This window comes from Podarcis tiliguerta (assembly GCF_965153285.1).
Source record: "Podarcis tiliguerta genome assembly, chromosome: 7".
Lineage (NCBI taxonomy): Eukaryota > Metazoa > Chordata > Lepidosauria > Squamata > Lacertidae > Podarcis > Podarcis tiliguerta.
Window position 1 is genome coordinate 42,268,272 of NC_139540.1, and position 6,769 is coordinate 42,275,040.

General features: G+C 42.5%; 1 long non-coding RNA gene across 1 annotated transcript; it reads left to right on the forward strand.

The window, feature by feature from the left end:
- Nucleotides 1–1,568: 1,568 nt before the first annotated feature.
- Nucleotides 1,569–3,103, forward strand: LOC310682663. Its single transcript, XR_014514083.1, has 3 exons — nt 1,569–1,683; nt 2,097–2,164; nt 2,816–3,103. It is a non-coding gene; the product is annotated as an uncharacterized lncRNA (long non-coding RNA).
- The last annotated feature ends 3,666 nt before the right edge of the window (nt 3,104–6,769 follow it).

The following is a 6,769-nucleotide window of genomic DNA, read 5'->3' on the forward strand; positions in this document are numbered from 1 at the left end:
AGAAGTCTCTCCTGCTCTCATTTGGAAGCACTGTAGCACATGCTTCATATGAATCATGTCCCAGGTTCAATCCCTAGTATCTCCTGATAGTACTGGGAGAAAAACCTGCCTGAAACCCTGGAGAGCTGCTGGCAGTGAGGCTGGATCTACACTGATTGTAAAAATGCTTTAAAAGGTAATGTAATTCAATGGAATTTTACACTGACGACTTTACATTGCTCCATAGCACCCTCTGTTGTCACATGCTTATAACACGTTTATAGCATTTTAAATTGACCGGTATAGATTAGTCTTGTGTAAACAATATTGAGATAGATGGACCAACCACCTGACTTGCTATAATGAGCTTCCTATGTTCATCAAACACTAAACAGATGTCTATCTGAACTTTGGGCATTTTACACACAGAGAGAGATTGACAGACTCCATCCACAATATATTTCCTTCATATCATGAACAGACCTCCCAAAATATGAGCAAATTGATAAAACTTATGATTGGGAGGCACCTCTAGGATGCAGTAAGGAACAATATTTTTCCTATGATCTTATGATGACATCACATGGAAGTGCTGGTTATTTCTCACTAAGAAACCTCAAACATTCTTCTATTTGAGAGGGGGGACATGCAGCATTTCAAACAACATCCCTCGTCATTTTATTCTTGAAGAAGCTTATCTATTTATCCACGGGTTTAGTTATAATTGCCTTCCTTTTAGAAGGATTCAGTAGGATACACTTTTTCTCTGAACTAATATTATTAGATATCCTGTTACTGAATCTCGTTTTTACAAAGAACTTTGTACTAATTTAATGTAAAATGCTACCAAATAATTGGAAGGGGAATGAATACGTTTATATCAGCTGAACTATTTTATATTCATTATTTTCAATAGACCTATTCACATAAATCTGTCAGCCTCTTCACAAGGCAAATTCTTTACTGGTGGCTGTTTCCTTCATTTTAATCTTCCAAACTTATATATCCATTCAGAAAGTGGAAGAAGAAAATTGATTTAGCAGTAAGGTCATGGATAGTTGTTCAGGTGCCAAATGCATTCATACAGTGCACACAAGATGCAACATATTTAACACAGTTTACTGTGTTCATCCCTGGTTGATATTTCTTTCTCCAAATAGCAATACAAGCAAACCACACAAAGGAACCATAATCCAGATAATATGGTTCCAAACATTGTTGCAGAAGCAGTAGATACTAGCCTGAGAAATGTGGGATGGTCATGTTTCATTCCCCCTGATACAAAGACCCAAAAGGTCCATGCCACTCAGTGAAATACAGAAGAATAAACAAAACATGTAATTTCCTATGCTATTTTTCTTTTTAAAAAGAGGTGCCGGAACTCACCATGAATGCCTTTCTTGTTCTCTTATAATGGCAATGGTGCCCACCTGAGTGGTGCCAGAACTGAGTTCTGGTGAGTTCTGGCCAAAAAAAGAGCCCTGGAAAGTTCCAGGATGAAAGGTTGAGCACTGTGGGTTCTTTCCTTGCACAAGAAGCACAAGAATCATGACCCATTCCCCAGAAGATGAAAGATGCTCACCCTCCATTTTCTTGTGTTACAGAAGCAGCACAAAAACAGAAGTACAGCTCGCTCCTGCTTCTTGTTTCAGCACTTGCAACATGAAGAAAGCATTCAGAGTTGCATGCTCAAAGCAGCCATAGGTAAGCAACTCCTATGCTTTGAGATTTTCTTTATTCAAAAAAATCTCAGAACTCAGAACAAGAAAATAGCAAAAGCAATTCCATTGCAACAATTTTAAGACTGAAGCAGGAAGAAAATGTAGTGTGCGTGTGGGTGTGGGTGTGTTATACACACACACTAAAAAAAATACATTGTGCAATTCCATCTTGCTTCAGTCATCATTAACCTTACAATGTATTTTATGAAAAATCTCCAATTTCAGTGGTGCAGAACTCAAGGGCCACATTCCTTTCTGGGCAACCTTCCAGGGGCCATGATCCAGTAGTGGTTGGGGCCAGAGGCAAAAATGGACAAAGCATTCAATATGAATTTCCCCTTTGTACTGAAGGCAAATTTCTTCATGCCCTAACATCCATCTCTATCCTCAGTCCAGTTGAGCAAGAAGCATTTTCTGAGTTTGAACCAAGCAACAGCACCCAAAGAGGATGCAAATCAGGGCTGGTGAGTGGTTTGGGTTGGGAAAATGTAGCTTGGAGTGAATCCCAAGAGCACAGAGAGGACTGGAGACCTGCATTTGATCCCTGATCTATACAAATCTTGAAGGAGATACTGGAAGTTAAAGAATCAGTGGTCATCATTCCCCCCCCCCCCTTTCATGCATTGAATTTAAACTGTATTGCAATTTAACTGGCACCCAGCTCTGATATTATAACCTCTCTATAGTGCAAAACAAACAACGAAAACCTTGTTTGAGCTTCTCAGGGACAACAGGAAAAACACAGGCTTAGGGTTAGGGTTCTGCTGGGGAAAGCATCCTGTTAATGGCATCCCACTAAGAGGATGGTCTAGCCAGCAAAAGCATTTTTAGTTTATCTCCCCATCTCCCAGCAGCCCTTTTGACCCTTGAAAATCTGTCTTTAAGGATTGGGAGACCCTCCTGAATAGTATGAGACGTGTAGTGGAAAGGGGACAGACCACCAGAAATGTCCCCCTACCCTCCAACGTGTACTCCAGCTGGAGATCCCAGTTTCCTCAATTAATGAAAGAAGTCCTTCCATTTCTGGAGGGCTAATTAGGATCCAAGGCACAAGTATCTAACATGGTTCTGAGAGCTTTGGAGATGATCTGTGAACCTTACTTTCCATCCCACAGTGTACCAGCACCAGAAGTCGGAAGAGCAGAATGAACGCCACTGATGTTTTTCCTTTCACTCACTGAAGCATCCATTTTACAGTCTTTGAACACTGGTGAAGAGGGTGAGTACTTTTCATCTATTATTACTTCATGTGTTAATCAACTATGCACAACACTTCTGGTCTGAAAATATGCTGTTTACAATAAATATGCTGAAGCTGATACAATCCATTAGAAAAGAGGCATGTGGCAGGAAAAAAATTGATAAAGTTGACACACATACTAAGAAACAATCAATCAAACACACATACAAACATACAAACATACTTTCCTGGCCTTCAGGAGTTATGCCAGGATGAATCCATCATTGTTTTCTTCACCTAATGTGCCATCTGGCTGGTTTTGAATTAGGTGTTAGCCACTAGGATATTTCCTTCTGAATTCATGGCAAGCAAATTGCTTTCAGAGTGGCTTACGTGGTTTAATCCATAAATCATTCAAATCATATATATATATATATATATATATATATATGGCAGCTGAATCAATCATACAAATTCAGGAGGACGAAAAGTCAGCTCTACCTACAACCTTTTATAACACCTGGGCCAATCAAAGTGGCTTCAGCTGGCACCAGAAGGTTCAGCATCAGGTGATTCTCCCGCAGGAGAATGTTCCAAGGACAGAGTGCCAACACTGAGAAGGACTTCACCATCTGCTTCAGTTCTGACGTCTGGGGTGAGGACATAGAAGAAGACCTCTAGTAAAGATCTTAATGAAGTTAGGTTAATGCAGGAGGGTACTCAGATCCCAAAGGTGGGCATAGGGGATCTCAGGCCTGGGACCCAAATGTGGCCCTTCAGGCATTTCTGCCTGGCCCTCAGTGCTCTTCCCAGGCCACACCCCTTTCCCCTGGCTGTGCTCCAGGCAGTCCTTGAGCATTTTTGCTGGAATGTGTCCTTGAATTGTGACAATGCCTCTTACTTGCCTGAATGTATGTGTGTTGATGTATCTGTTTTTTGCATGAGCGGAATGCAGCCTTCTGTACATACAGTTGCAACTGTTGTTCAGCCCCCGTTTCCCCCTGGCCTCGCCCACCCCTTGCATTCTGCTCCCTAGAAGGTTGTGCTTTGTATTGCACTGGATAGATATCCAGCTATTCCAAAAGTGGTTCGTTATGCTCCTTGTGATCAACCCGTCAAGCAGCAGGAAATGGAGTTTCTGAGAAGTCTCTAAAGAAAGTCATACATAAAACATACAACAAATGAGTTACTACTACAGTATGGACAACTGTGACCATTCTCTTTCTGTCCAGGAGATGACAGAACTTGTCACCTGCCTTAACTAGTGAAAGGTGCTTTGCATTGTGAAAGACAAAAGCCTCCAAAGAAGTTAGAGTATCCCAAAGTTGCAAACCTGATCCTTTTAGGAGGGGTGGATCTTTGTCCAGAAAAGGCTGAACTGCTTCCCAAACCGCCATCCATTCAGACAAATCACCTACCAACAAAGAGAGGAATTCATTGTAGTAATCAGACAATTCTGCTTGCCTGAGGGAATAATCTACTGTCTTCGCTCCCCATGCCAGGGGCACCAACGCCTAGAAGCACAGCTCTTTTGCCCCCAATATTTTTTGAGAGACAGCCCCCCCCATGTTCTGAACAATCAAGGATGGAGGAAGCTGAGTGTGGAGAGGAAGCAGGAGAAAAGCAGACCTGGCCAGGGGTGGCAGTTTGGGGAGCGCAAGAGAGGAGGAGCCACCAGCCATTGAACCTGTGCTGCCGCTGCATTTGGCTCCGCCCTCTGGCTCCTCCTGATGTCCTGACATCACACACATGTCATTGCTGCCACCCACCTCCCACCCCCCCACAATCTTTGGTGCAAGTTGGCTTCTCTACCTCATGCACTGTCCTGGCTAAAGCCCTATAGTGGCAGTGGAAGTCCTTGCATGGGTTTCCACTGACAGGGCACATTACTTGAATCCTGCCCTAAAACTCCATTATGCCTGGGCTTAACTTATGTTTATTGGCCCTCATCACATCCCTCTTCACATCATATCCAGGCAATAAATTAGCACTGCCTTACCTGACGGCGCTGTGGGTTAAACCACAGAGCCTAGAACTTGCCGATCAGAACGTCGGCCTTTCAAATCCCCGCGATGGGGTGAGCTCCTATTGCTCGGTCCCTGCTCCTGCCAACCAAGGAGTTTGAAAGCACGTGAACGTGCAAGTAGATAAATAGGTACTGCTCCAGCGGGAAGGTAAATGGCGCTGCTCTAGTTCACCAGAAGCAGCTTAGTCATGCTGGCCACATGACCCGGAAGCTGTACGCCGGCTCCCTCAGCCAATAAAGTGAGATGAGCGCCGCAACCCCACAGTCGGTCACGACTGGACCTAATGGTCAGGGGTCCCTTTACCCTTTACCTTTACCTGACTTTGATGAAAAGGAAAAATAGAGTTGTTTATCATTTGTGTATTGATTGATGACTCTTCACTCAAATCTCTGGATGACCCCACTCAACTATTTCATTTAAATATTAAACAAAGCAGAGCCCTGGAACACACATGTGCCATAACTGGCACGAGGCAGACTCATAGTCCTCTTCTAAAACAGCTGCTGAGATTGGAGAGGAACCTCTGGAATATGGTGATCCCAACTCTCATCCCTGGCATGTCTATAAGGACCCCATGAATTATAGAACTGAACCTGCTGGTGTCTTGCTGTGTGTCCTTTTCCTTGCTCTCCTTTGCAGTCTTTGCACAGCTATCGCATCTCAGATATCTAAGTCAATCATTGTCGCTTGCCCTTTTTTGTGTAGTTGACGCCGAGAAATCAAATTTTACGATTATTTCTATGTGTGCCATTGGAAACCTTGTCTATGCACTTTATACAGTGGTACCTCTAGTTATGAATTTAATTCATTCCAGAGGTCCGTTCTTAACCTGAAACTGTTCTTAATTAGAGGTGTGCTTTCGCTAATGGGGCCTCTTGCTGCCACTGCGCCACCAGCACACAATTTCCGTTCTCATCCTGGGGCAAAGTTCTCAACTCGAGGTAACTCTTCCAGGTCAGTGGAGTTTGTAACCTGAAGTGTTTGTAACCTGAGGCATTACCACCTCAGCGTAACCTGAGGAGGTACCACTGTAAAATGTTCATTCATAACGCTTATCACTAAAGTTACCTCAAAAGCAGCAGAGGTTTGTGGCACCTAGAGTCCAAGAAAGTTTGCTTTATGCCACAAGCCTCTTTCTCATTTTTTTTGTATGTGTGTGTTTTGCTGCTACAGCTTAAAATGGATTAACAACTTCTCTTGAAGTTGTTACTTGTAGAGTTAAATTGCTTTAAGAGTGTTAACTTTAATTTATCATTCCAAAGGTGAGATTAAGCCTGTTTATTAAAGGATTACACAATATAAAAGCTTTTTTGTGGGATTGTAGGTTGCAAAAGGCCATTAGGATTGTGACTGTGTAGGTGGTCTACAATTATATGGTATTCAGACACGACTAGCTGTCGGAAGAAGAGCTGCTACAGCTGTCTGGCTCCTACCAGGAGCATAAAGCTGCAACAGCCAATACCTTAAAAATAAGCATGTTGTCCCAAATAGGCTTAACCATAATCACCTGTGGGAGACTATGGGATATGCAGTGCTTACATGAAATGGAATCCCATCATTGAGTACTCCAAGGGTTAAGAAGAAGATCCAATTGCTATAAAGTTTTTAAAACTTAAATGCCACTCTTTATACACTCACAACTGTATTAGCTTTATCAGCTACTCCAATAAAGAGGAAGTGGTTAGACAATTACATCCACATTTTAGAAGAACCTGACCAAGGTATACAACTTTTTTTAAAAAACAACAACAACACCTCTTTCTTTCTTTCTTTCTTTCTTTCTTTCTTTCTTTCTTTCTCCTCTTCACTTTGTGTTTCCATGAAAAGCAGGATGTGCATTATAAGAGGCATCAGCTATTCTA